The 13,677-nt window shown below is 35.5% G+C and overlaps 1 protein-coding gene across 2 annotated transcripts in view; it reads right to left on the bottom strand.

Annotated features, from left to right (window-relative positions):
- The window catches only part of LOC120524676 (general transcription factor II-I repeat domain-containing protein 2-like), a 73,371-nt gene extending 59,972 nt beyond the window's left edge, over positions 1 to 13,399 (bottom strand). For both annotated transcript variants that reach the window (XR_005632821.1, XM_039746489.1), the window contains exon 1: positions 13,304 to 13,399. The gene's annotated coding sequence lies outside the window, so the exon portion shown is untranslated. The remainder of the gene's footprint in view (positions 1 to 13,303) is intronic.
- Between the last annotated feature and the right edge of the window lie 278 nt (positions 13,400 to 13,677).

Below are 13,677 nucleotides of genomic sequence, written 5' to 3'. Positions count from 1 at the left end.
GTTCCCAATGCTAAATGAATCCTACTTATGTAGATATATACATCCATGGCCTGCAGCATGGTCGCCGTGTTAGGCGGCGTTTGGTCCCCCATCTCCACGCCTCCCACGTTGTTGGCTGCCTGCCTATATAAGGCTGTCCGTCGCTCTGGTCTCTTCATTCCCTTCCTTGCTTCGCCATAGGATTCACATTTCCCTGCTGATAACTGCAGCCTTTTTATTTAATCCACGGCTTCTCCGCTGTTTTATTGTTCATTTATTATGATTATAGTTATTGTGTAGATATTTTAGATTTACTTTACATTGTTCAGGTACCCATTTCCTTGATCGTTGCATCCGTACCCCCATTAACATGTCTATCGAGGTGATCACCATCGATCAAAGAACTGTCACTTACCGATTAGTTTCCATGCCCGGAGATGGCACCTGCCTTTTCCATTGTCTGTGTTACATATTGCACGGCCATATCAGGCTCACTCTTGATATGCAGAGGAACATTGTGTCTTATGTATTGAATGGCTGGGACAGGTTCAAGGTCATTGACTGGGGACTGATGACGGTACAGGAGATAATAATACTACACAGGAGCACTATAAGTGTGAAATGCTTAAGCCCTTCACCTATGGTTCAGCATGTGAGTTGATGGCTGCTGCTGAATTGTTCGGTTGTTGCTTTCAAGTGTACCAAAATGGCCAAATATTTTACACTTTTGGACAACCGCCCATGCCACTTAAACATCTTAGATTCACAGGTGACGATTTCAGTAGTGAACACTTTGGTGTTTATGAATGTTTAAACTCTGAAAAGTTGGATGTGAAGTTATCGATGAAACCGGCTGTATGCTTACAATGCTTGACAGATGCCGAATGTCACTTCAACACAACAAGTCCTGCAAATACTGTCATAATTGAAACAAACCATGAAACTCAAACCAATTATGACAGCAGCAATCCAAGCTGTGAGATTTGAGGCAAGATTGCTTTTCACATGGCCAACTGTACGTTGCATGCTTAAGAGTAAGCTCAGCACACAGCTTGGTCATATTACAACCAGAGGGCCGAACTGACAACATGGTATACAAAGAGATCCTTAACAAATAATTATTGGTATATTTTCCCTCAGTTTAAAAAGGTTTACTTTTCTTCTTAATAAAAATTTTAACGCAGTACTTCGCCACTGCAAAGCGCGGGTATTTTGCTAGTTATAAATATAATATCTGTCTAACATGAACATTTCTTTTGTCTGTCTACCATTTTACTTTATCTTAGTTCCTAGTATAATGTCTATGCTACTTTTCAAAATGTTTGGAACATGGTTCTTTTTGGCAAAGTCGAAAATATGGCAAACAAATTAAAATAGACAACCTGCTGTGACAGGTATTGGTTGCACAAAAAAGGGACTTATGACTATGAAAAAGTGTTAAGAGAAAGCAATTGTAACTCCATGATGATTTTTTTTTTGTCATTTCCTGTGGCCCTAATAGCAGAGTAAATCATTTGTGAAAGCTGAGATCAGGCAGCAGCCTGTCTATTTAAATACTGTCACGCACATGCGAGTAGGGGGCCGCGGACAGACCTAAATAAGATTGGAAAGTCGTATGCCAGCAGGGAGTGGCGGGGTACTAACCTTTCTTTCTTTGTTTCCTACAGAAAAAAAGACGCACCGCCACCATGAGCCTACATTCACCAATGACCGGAGTACGCTACTTCCGCCCTTCCTCTGTTCCTCCATCTATGACGTCATCAATCCCATCATCCATCTCGGTTCCTTCCCAGCATACCTCTACTTCCGGCCCCTCCTACATAAATACCCTTAGCCGCCATCTTTGGGCGGTCAGATACGGAAAGGTTTTGATGTACTTGACCGTGGCAACGAACTGTGTTGTTTTTTGATTATTGTACAGTATACAGGGCCGGAAACCACAAACCTTTATGATTGTCTTCTCCTTTCTTTACAATACATAAACATCCACAAGTAGAAAAGGACAATTCTGAAATGTTTTGTGTGGTATCACAATTTCTCATCTCAGTGATTGAATATAAAATTTAATTATGTGAACTTCTAAGTTTCATAACACACTATCATTCACCAAAACTGTGCATAATGAATTAATAATATACAGTTGTCAAAAGAAAATAAATCAAAGCACGAAAAACACTATATGAGTGGACTGGTCTAGCAGAAAAAGGGAAGGATAGGATAAGAAAAAACATTTATCAATAATGCTAGTAAATGAGGGCTTTATGCAAGTAAATGGTTAGCAGGTTTAGGCTTCAGAATCATGCAAGTACATAAAAGAGTGATACCTGATTTGTTTAATATCACTTTCCTCAGATATCATGACTTTACATTGTAGAGCACTTGACTCTTGCTTAAGGACTACACTTTGATAAATACTGCTTTACTTGTTTGAAGTTATTTTACATTTACTTTGCATGCCATCATAGCTTCTCAGTTTTAAAAATTAGAAAAAGACTGCTTTCTGCATACAGAAAAATGGAAACACTAGTATTACACTAATCATACCTCATTTGGTAAAAAAAGCTTTTCTCTTCCTTCTTCTTACTGCTTGTCAACATTGACTGGTTTTAAGATTATATTTATTTCCTGTTTTTTGTGATAACAAATAACTATACAACCTTTAGCCAATTTACACAGTATGTACAGAGCTTTTTTTTACTTCTAACCACAAACATAATGGCGTAATCACCTTTATGCACAAGTATTCAGCTAATCATGTATCATGTATCTGCTTGATGGTTGTGAACTTTGAGAAGTTGTTATATCATGTTTTATTTTCTCAATGATAAATGAATTTACTGTTCAACATACAGCCTATCTATTCTTCTACTATTATTTTATGATGCTGACATGTATCTCTCTTTTTCACATTAAAATAAGCATTATCTTCCAAATAATTATCTGTGGAACATAATAGTCAGTTATCATAGTCTGTGACTGAAGAACCAAAAATTATAACCCATTTAAAATCACCTTTTCATTGTAAGGTTTAATGTTAGGCTTGGAAGGGTAGTCTTTTTATTGGTAAACAAAGGTAGGACTCTTGGAATTCAGATTTTCATATTATGACAATACTGGCAGCCATGTGTGTTACTGATTCTTTTAAGATTTTTTTTGAAAAGTCAGCTTTTTGTTTTGTCAATAAGTACATATTTAGGTTAAAAGCACAGAATTAGAAAACAAATAGCTGCGCATGTGTCTACCATGGATCATATGTCAAATCTTGTGTTTTCGAAGACAAAACCAATTAACTACCTTATCATAATCCATATCATACAAATGGTATAGTACAAAGTATAGATAATGGGAAAAATACATTCCCTTCATGCCAACAAGAGGTCTCTGTAATGGCACTAGACTGACTGTTACCAGCATTCGCCGCAATGTACTGGAGTGTAAAACTATCGCAGCTCCTACGTCACAAATTGTCCTTATTCCCCAGATTTCCCTGACCTCATCAGATTCAAATTTGCCTTTTACTTTCACACGCAGACAATTTCCTGTTAGATTAGCCTTTGCAATGACAATTAATAAGGCACAGGGCCAAACTTTCAGAAAGATATGCCTGTATCTGCCAAAACCAGTTTTCAGTCACGGACAATTATATGTTGCTCTCTCCAGAGTTCAATCTTTTCATTCACTCACAGTCGTATCCTCAAACCACCCCATTTGGACAACTGTGTCTTTCAGGAAGTGTTCATCCATCAATGAATAATTATCTGGCGTATGCTATGCCATGGGTCGGCTAGTATAACATTATTTCAAGAAATACAAATCTTTCAAATGTTTAAACCAAAACTCTGACTGACATTCTGAATTTAGAATAAGAGAAGAAAAAGGGTCATCTAAATAAATAAAAGTAAGAATAACCCACTGATTATGTTACTGTGCATATACAGAGGTCCTTTAGGATTTCACTTAGGAACCACTGACTTAAATTACTCATAGTGAGTGTTTGAGTCTGCAAGTTTCTTTGTGGCTTCCAAGCCTCTACAGCGATATCTTATACATCATATTTCAGTTGTTTCCAATACTTGAATAATCCCATATTAACTTTAAGTGTTTATCATTGTGAATGAGTACAAAGTGTGGGAGGCAATAGTGATAAGTTGATTTCCTTGCTTTTTAGGCTTATTCTTTTTCATACCCAGCAATATCAGTTAAATGATATTCGGAACATACAATTGTATTAATACATTAAGGATGCATATGTATTTTTTGTAAAAAACTCTCATAATTTACATTAAGCCCATTATTAAAATACAAAAATATTCTCAGGATCAGTGCATTACCTCAATTTGTAAGGTCCCTGTATCCTGAAGTCTTAAGGGGATTATTTAATATTCAACAAATACACTTTTTAAACAAAAACAAAATTAATATTTCATTATTAATAGGTTAACCAGATCACCTGAAAGCTAAATAATCAAATGCTATCTTGTTTTACTTTTCACTGAGCTACCTACTATATAACACGGTTAAATTGTTTGATATGAAAAACTAATCTTCAGTATCAGCATATCCATAATCCATCTATCCATCCACTTTCTTAACCTGCTTATCCATAATATCCTGTTATATTTGACATGCTTTCTGAGAGTTTTGATATTTTAATCATATAATTATTCCAAATTATTAATTTCACTTTTCAGTCAAGTTACAGAATAGTTCCCCAAGCATGTGCTTACACCACCTTTATTGATGATTTACTATTTGTTTAACTGAATTAATCTAAATTTGAAATACTGCACCTTGGAATGAACTGAGAAATTTTATACTACCTCTTCAGCCATACTGCTTTGGTATTTGATGTTGACAGTGACAGTGAATTTTAACAAATTTTCTAGAATTGCTACACTAGATGCATATGTTATTTATACTTTTCATAAACATAAATATATCATTTTGGTTATTTTTTTTTTCTATTTTTAAATTAGACATACCTGAGGTGGAAGCATTCAAAAGATTATGTGAATGGTCAGACTCACCTTTATTCTAATTCAGAAAGCAAAAGTACTGGTATCCTTATCTGTAAAACTTCACTATAAATGCAGTGCATTTGGAAATTTAGTGTAGCATTGTTTGTCAAAAGTGTTTAGCTGAACAACTAATCTACAAATCCAGACATCATTATTATGAACATGGAGAGAAAGCTAATAAGTTTTTAGCTCAACAAATTCACAAGCAAGTGCGCAACACAATCTCGGTAATCACCAACACGAATGGAGATAAAATCGTCGAACACAAAAATATAATGCACACTTTCAGAGACTATTATAAATCCCTATATACTACTGAGTTTAAAGACAATACACAATCTAATGCATTTCTGGATACATTACAGATACCACAAATAGATGCTTTTAGTGTGGAGGAACTTGATAAACCTCTGGCGTTATCAGAATTACTAGATGCTATAAAGTCACTCCAAGGCGGGAAAGCAGCAGGCCCTGATGGCTACCCTGCAGAATTTTACAAGAAATTCTCCGCTCAGCTAGCTCCCCTCCTTTAGCAACATTTACAGAAGCCAGAGATAACCAATCTCTTCCTCAAACCTTTCGCCAAGCACTAATCACTGTTTTTCCAAAACAAAATAAGGACCTATTACAATGTGCATCATACAGACCAATTTCACTTCTGAATAACGACGTTAAAATACTCTCTAAAATCATAGCTAGAAGGATGGAGAAAGTGCTCCCCTCGGTAATATCACAAGACCAAACTGGATTTATTAGGGGCCGACACTTATCTTCAAATCTTCACGCCTGTTTAATGTAATATACTCACCAACTAAATCAAACACCCCAGAAATATTATTATCATTGGATGCAGAAAAGCATTGACATGATTGAATGGAAATACCTTTTACTACATTGGAGAAGTTTGGGTTTGGCCCAACATTTGTGCATGGATTAAATTACTGTATACTAACCCAGAAGCTTCAGTTTGCATCAACAACATTTGCTCAGATTACTTTAAACTAGAACGTGGCACAGACAAGGATGCCCTTGTCACCACTGTTGTTTGCATTGCCATTGAACCACTGGCAATACATTGTCGAAATACTGATCAGATAAAGGGGATTAGCAGAGAAGGACTGGAACAGAAAATCTCATTATATGCAGATGATATGGTACTGTATATATCAGAAAATTCTGTGCCTGCAGTCTTAACAGCACTCACAGAATTTCAAAAGATCTCTGGTCTCAGAATTAATCTGAATAAAAGTGTATTCTCAAGCATATAATATTAGATTAGATTCCCTACCTTTTATCATTGCAGAACAGTTTAAATACCTCGGGTAAACATCACAAGTAAACATAAAGCTCTTTATCAACAAAATTTTGCCTGCATGGAAAAAATTAAACAAGACTTGCATAGATGGTCAACCCTTCATCTCACACTAGCTGGAAGAATTAACACTGTTAAGATGAATATTCTTCCTAAGCTCCTTTTTTATTTCAAAACATTCCAATATACATTAATAAATCATTCTTTAGCAATTAGATTCAACAATAACCTCATTTATTTGGAATTCAAAACATCCACGCATCAAAAGAGCGACCCTACAAAGACAAAAGGCAGAAGGCGGCATGGCTCTACCTAACTTCCAGTTTTATTACTGGGCAGCAAATATACAGGCGATAAGAACCTGGACACAAATAGAAGAACATACACAGGCTTGGACCGCAATAGAAGTAAAATCCTGCAGTACTTCTTTGTATTCCTTGCTCTGTGCTCCAATAAACACACGTTATCGGCAATATACAAATAACCCAATTGTGCTCCACTCACTTAGAATCTGGAACCAATGTAGAAAGCATTTTAAGACGGAGAAGCTTCTATCTGTGGCACCTCTGCAAGAGAACCACCTCTTTCAACCTTCACAAACATATGCAGTTTTAATATCTGGAAAAATTTGGAATTAACTTGCTTAGAGATCTTTATATAGACAACATCTTTGCATCCTATGAACAATTACATTCCAAATTTAACATTCCAGCTACACATTTCTTTCACTATCTTCAAATCAGGAACTTTGTTAAACAGAACCTTCCAGATTTTCCTCATCTTGCACCCTCATCCATGCTGGAAAAAATATTGCTCAATCTTAAGGACTTAGACTCCATCTCTACAATATATAAAATCATTTTACAATCCCTCCTTTCAAAGATCCAAGAGGACACTGGGAAAAAGATCTCTCAATTAATATATCAGAAAAGGAGTGGAAAGTAGCAATGCAGAGAATTCACTCGAGCTCCATATGAGCAAAGCATACAATTATACAACTCAAAATTATATATCAAGCACATCTGTCTCGACTAAAACTCTCCAAAATGTTTCCAGGGCATGATCCAACCTGCAAACGTTGCAACCAAGTTCCAGCCTCACTGGGTCACATGTTCTGGGCCTGCACCAAATTAACATTATTCTGGACAAAAAATTTTAATTACCTCTCAGACAGCCTTGGACTTACAATCCTCCTAACCCATTAACAACTGTGTTTGGGGTTCTTCCAGAGGGGCTTAAAGTGGAGAAAGACAAACAAATCTTGATTGCATTCACTACACTTTTGGCACGCAGACTTATTCTGATAAACTGGAAGAACCCAAACTCTCCTTTTAAGTCAGTGGAAACTGATGTGTTATATTATTTGAAATTGGAAAAATCAAATACTCAGTTAGAGGATCCGTACAGACTTTTTTCAAAACATGGCAGGATCTAATCAGTAATATTTTAAAATAAGTTCATGAAGCACAGAGAATTTATTAATTTAGGTATGTTTACAAGCCTTAAATTTTACGCCGTTTAGCTTGCTCTCTCTCTCAGGGGTGGGGATCGATCTGTTCTTAACTTAATTTTTCTTTTTGTAAAACTTGATTGCTTTGTATGGATTCCAATAAAATTAATAAAATAAATTTAAAAAAAAAGTGTTTAGCTGAAGATTACATGGTGTTATTGGCTACACAGACTTAATACATTTGTATATTTCGTTGATTAATCTGTTGGATAAACCAATATGTTCCCCTTTTAAAAGTTGATGTGTATGATAGGGGTATGTCTTTTCTGTACTCTTTGTTATTGTTGCATTTTTACTGAGGATATTTCCTAAATATTCTGTCATTTTGTACATTCCGCTTTTAGATTTGCTTTAGGAAAAGGGAATTGCCACTTCTGTATGAATAATCAAAAGTGTCTTGTGGAGAATCAGGCTGCACAGAGCAATCTAGAAGCTCTAGGAATGATTTATTTTTTACTGCTTCATTGAACTGTGCATTGCAGAAAACTATTCCTTCTGGTGCAGCCATTCACTAGTCTGTTAGAGTCACAGCAAGCAGAATGAATGTATTTATTAATGTTTCATTATTTACATAATAGTCACCTCATAATACAGATTTGGTGCCAAGGAATACACATTGTTTAGCTCCAAAACAAAGAATGTTATTACTATATATACTAACTCAGGTGTACTTAACTGTATAACTTACTATAGATGTGTCTTTACATGTGCATTAGTATGACATAAATCATCGGTCCGTACTAGTACAAGAAAGAGCCCTCCCTTAGGAGAGAAGAGATCTGTCTAAACCTTCTCCAATTAAATCAAACTTTAATCAGAATAGTTGATTAACTTTATGCAAGACAATAAAATAGTTAAAAATAAACTCTAACATGTGCAATGTACTTATGGCAGCACTGCATAATATGTCAGGTGCTAGGATATAACTGACAAAAAAGAAGTTGGATTTTTGTGGCATGATCCACAGTGTCTCTAAACAATTTCCAGTGATCTAAAATATATGAATGCATCATGAGTGCACTTTTTTAATCATTCACCCCTCACATAAAATAACTGATGTGAATAGCGTTTTTCACTTAGTTCTAGGAAATATCCTCACTAAAATACCATCAATGGAAAGCTGACAATCTATAGCATTTGCATCAGGCAGCCTATAGTTTCAAGTAAATATTTGTAATTGTGAAAAAATGTAAAGACATCTGTAAACAATACTTGTTTAATAGATCATTGTAGCTGTTCAGCAACTGTAAAGTAATTCCTGCAATAATTGACCAAAAGAATCTAATTATACTAACTTGCTGATTTCCTGAATTAAGTTTGTTCCTTTGTTAAAACAAACAGTGCCTTTCTCTGTGTCTTCCTCACTTACTGAAAAAGCAAAAAAAATATGGATACCGTCATAAAAAATATTATTTCTTTTCTGGTGTTTTTTAGTTTTCCAGAGAGCAAAGTGGCTCAGAATAACAAATACTTAATAGTTTTAAGTCAGTGTTCAACCTGAAGTGTTACATTCATAAGGTATACAGATTAACCCTCTAAAATTGTTGCTTTGAACATAAATATAATACTGTATGCATTTTTACTGTATAGAATTAGCATGTGTTTCTTTTAGAAAATAGTACAAACATATACTGGTATCTTTTCATATTAAAACAAAGAGACAAAAGTAGCAAAAAGTAACAATGTTTGATACAAAACCTAGAATTTTCCAAGACCGATTCAAAGTTCATGCACATTTAGATTTAAAGTAAAAATATTTAAAATGATTCTGTAAAATCAAAAGAGATGTAATTGGCATTACTTATGTAATAGATTTACTTCACATATAATAATAAACTGTACAAATAAATAAGCCATTCTTCATAAATTGGATTTTTTTATAATTCATTTAGACCTACAATTGTATTCAGTTTGAATGTGGTTTGTTTTTATGTATGTATATGTCTTTATATGGTGTATATTATGTATCTTAAATGTCAATATGAATGTGCATATTCGATAAAAGTAAAAACAACAAACTGATAATCTAAAAGGACTGGGATCTTTCTTTTATTTCCTTCTCTGACTATCTCTAACTTTCACTAATTAATTATTATGTGAGTACTTTTCATAATTTTATTATTAGAACCTTTCTAATAGTCCAATCCTCTTGTAAAATTAATTAAAACCTTGTAATTTGAAATGATACAACATTCCTCATATTGCACTTTATGTCAAATATATTTTTTGCAATATTTTTCTTATTTCCACCATAAAATTAATTTCCTTTGTTAAGATATAATAACTCAATCAGTAATGACTGCAATAATGATGTCAAAATACATTCCAATGATCTCACCTCCATCACCTTTTCCTTAGTTCTGTAATGAGTTAGTCTTTAGACTTTTATACATATCAGACATATATATTCTTGTACACCACCAGCAATTTTATTTTATAAACTGTCAATGTAGCACTTTAGAAATGTTTACATACTGGTTTGCTTTAAAGTACATATTTTAAATTAAGATTTTATGGTTCATCACAGGTTTTAATTTGTTGTGATAAGATCCAGTCAGCTACAGGGTTCTCCAAATGTTATTCAGTAGTTTCATCTTTTTTTTCCATTTCAGTTTCCAAAATTTTAAAACAAAGTTTTAAAGAAAAATGTTCATACTGGGTTGAAATTCCAAACCTTATTGTAGTTATGTGCATTTTATTTTTTTCAACTGGACAAATTAAAACTATTTGCACCGATAATACTTGCATACATTATGCACATGTACATTTTATATCTGGTAAGCAAATGTATTCAAAGCATTTTGTATGAAAGATGCTATAACAGGAAAGAATAAATTGTGCAATGTCATTACTATAAATGTTTTCAACTGCAACTTTTCCAACATTAAATTGTTTTTCTTGTGCAGTAACAGAATGTTGCAAATAAAAAAAAATTATAGCCTCTTTGATATATCCCCAGCTTATGAACGAGTCTCTTTTATCCTAAATGTCTTAGGGGCAAAGTTTTTGCCGAAGGAATCCTCCTTTTACCAAACTGTGAGCTCTACACATGATACGCTGAATAACCCTCTTAAGGGACCGCAGGCTGCTTTTATGCAAAGGCCACTAGTGCATCTAACAATGGAAATCGGCACACTTTAATCTCTGCCCAGGTGAGCCTGTGTGGAGCAGTTCATGTAAAAGTCACACACACGCACATATATATAAATTCAAAATGCATATAGCTCCCTTTGAAAATGTTACACACTGCTGTGCAAGTACTGCTTCAACACACAGATGCAAAAACTCCTGCTGCCTATATATATACAGTAATTTGTGTTTGTGTGTTGTTTGCTCGTTTTCAAATTTTTATAAAAGTATACTTAACCTGTGCCACCTAAAAAATCTGAAGTTTGTTTTTATTTTACTGTTTAACATTTTTACATTCTAAATGAAAGCGGTCCTTAGTAAGTAAGCCGGGTCCTTGGGTCGGTGTATATATAACCCTCAATAAATACTAGCACCAATTTTGACAGAATTACTATTTTTATATTATTTAATTCTGAGTCACGGGGAGTTGTAGCTTGTCCAGGCTGCACCGCGTGGGTGGCATACATTTTAAGACGCAGAATGTTGAGCTTCTAGTGAAAATGCTAGACGCTGACGACGTGATTTCCGACAGCCTAACCACCATCCCTCGCAACATATTGCTTGTATTTAGGTATACTTTCCTTGGTTTTGTTCTCATATTGCAGATATTATAATGGCATCCACGTAAGTTTGTTAAACATGCTGTATGTATGAGGAACTACCAAAATCGCAACTTATTTAGTCCATTCTTTCAAATAACTTTATCGATGAACGCCGGCAGTAAACAACCTGGCTGAAGTACCATCCAGCTCCATTTTAAAAATAAACTGAATTGCTCGTTTGGTGGCTCGGTTTCAAAGCGGCTGAGACGCCAACCACTGTGTCGCCATGCCACCTTAAATTCATTTAAGATTCCCACATATCTTAGCCGTTTTTTTTTTTTTTTTTGCTCCATTTAGTATATTAATACCGATTGTATTTTAATGAATACACTATGTGTATTAAAGAGGTACTTGCAACAGTGTGGAACATTTCCAATGAAAGCTACATGCATTATATATTAAAATGTTCACATCTTTCAGAAGTGTGTGGTTTACCTTCGCACATCTGTGCTACGCTTTTTAAAAGGGTGACGTGCCGGAATTTTTTTAAAGCACGTAAAATGTATATATTTTGGTATTAAACTTAGTACAGTAAATTCGTTAAGTTAATTTGGAAAAAAAGTAACTAAACGTGTCTTTCAGTGACAAGTAAGAGTGAAAGGTAGTTTTACACCGCAAGACCAAACAAGGTGTAAATGAGTCTCTGATAACATCCTATGGCAATCGTTATGCGCTTACAAGTTTACTTAGCCATAAGTATCTGTTCACGTTTCTTTACGTATTTACTCGCACTCAAATCATCTTCATTTGATGATAATCAGGCAGCACACTGTAATTTTCTCCAAACGAGTGTAGCTACTTTTCTGTCTGCTGGCAGCGAGGATGGATTTTTGTTTTCTCGGTTCCCCTCAAAAGCGAGTCTGGAGTATTTTAGAGACGATACGCACTGCAGCGGAGCTTGACGAAATTTACTGCTACTGGAGAAACGGATAGGTACAGCCAAACGCCGAGTGAAAGACCGCAGGTCAGACCAGTAAAACTTGTGTTTCTCAAGCAGACACAACATGTGAGTCAGAGAGACGCGACCACAAAACAAAACATTTCAAACTGTCTATCAAAATAATGAATGCTTTACTACACAAACTGCTGAATAACAGTGAGTACACACAAAACAAAACAGGCCGTATAGTCGGAACAAGTCGGCGGGCGCCCTCCCGGAACTTCAGAACGTTCGGGCGAGCGCGAGCACGATTGGCGCTGGTGGCGCGCACGGACAGTTGTGAAGGCACGCGGTCGTGTGTCGATGTCTGCATCCCCCTCTACCGGCTATTTGTACGCACACATTCCCTCAGAAATGTCAGTGACTGTCACCTATTCAGGCGGTCCCCCTACATAAAGCGCATTCGGCTCGTGCTCCTTACAAAAATATCTAAACCAGAACTTGACAGTGCGCGACTTTGGCGATTCTGAATGTAGCCCACCATTCCTCATAACATTCATTTTCGTTCCATAAGGTGCGTTGTTCCTGTCTAGGCAAACTTTTACTCATTATATGAAGTGCCCTATTTCTTTCTTTCTTTCTTTCATTATTCGCACCTTCATACAATATTTAACATGCATACATGATACATAAGACACGCAATCAGCGTCATGTTTCTAATAAATACACGCACGGGAGCTGCGATGGAATCAAGACGGGCACGGGATGTATTTAGTAAGCAAAACCTTTGTCTGCTAATGTTTCCATGCTATAAAAGTTCAGCCCCGAAACAGAAGCGAACACTGAACAATTTGCAAGCAGTGTGTACGTTACCTTTTCATTTCGTGGTCAATTTACCTGGCGACGACAAATGTGGCGGTGCTCCTCCGAAGGCGGGCGCGAGATGGGCTAAAACTGCCGTGCGAGCTCGGCTTACTGGTGCAACCGTACTTACTATAATAAAAAAGGGCAGTTTAAAACGAAATAACAAAGGAATGGTTCCCTTTTAATGTAAATACAAACATCGCTCATTATCCCAAGCGCGCAACTGACACTCCTTATTTGATTATTTTAGCATGCGTTGTAGGAATTTTAAAAGCAGCTTTAAAAGTGAACATATTATCAGGTAAATTACAAGGCGGTTTCCTTTCCCTCGGAAATTCTCTTGAATATCTTTTTCTAAGTTTAATTTATTAATAAAAAACACT

The sequence above is a fragment of the Polypterus senegalus genome, chromosome 2 (genome assembly GCF_016835505.1).
Source record: "Polypterus senegalus isolate Bchr_013 chromosome 2, ASM1683550v1, whole genome shotgun sequence".
Lineage (NCBI taxonomy): Eukaryota > Metazoa > Chordata > Cladistia > Polypteriformes > Polypteridae > Polypterus > Polypterus senegalus.
The sequence above is the reverse complement of the archived record's forward strand: the minus strand, read 5'-3'. Positions and strand labels throughout refer to the sequence as shown.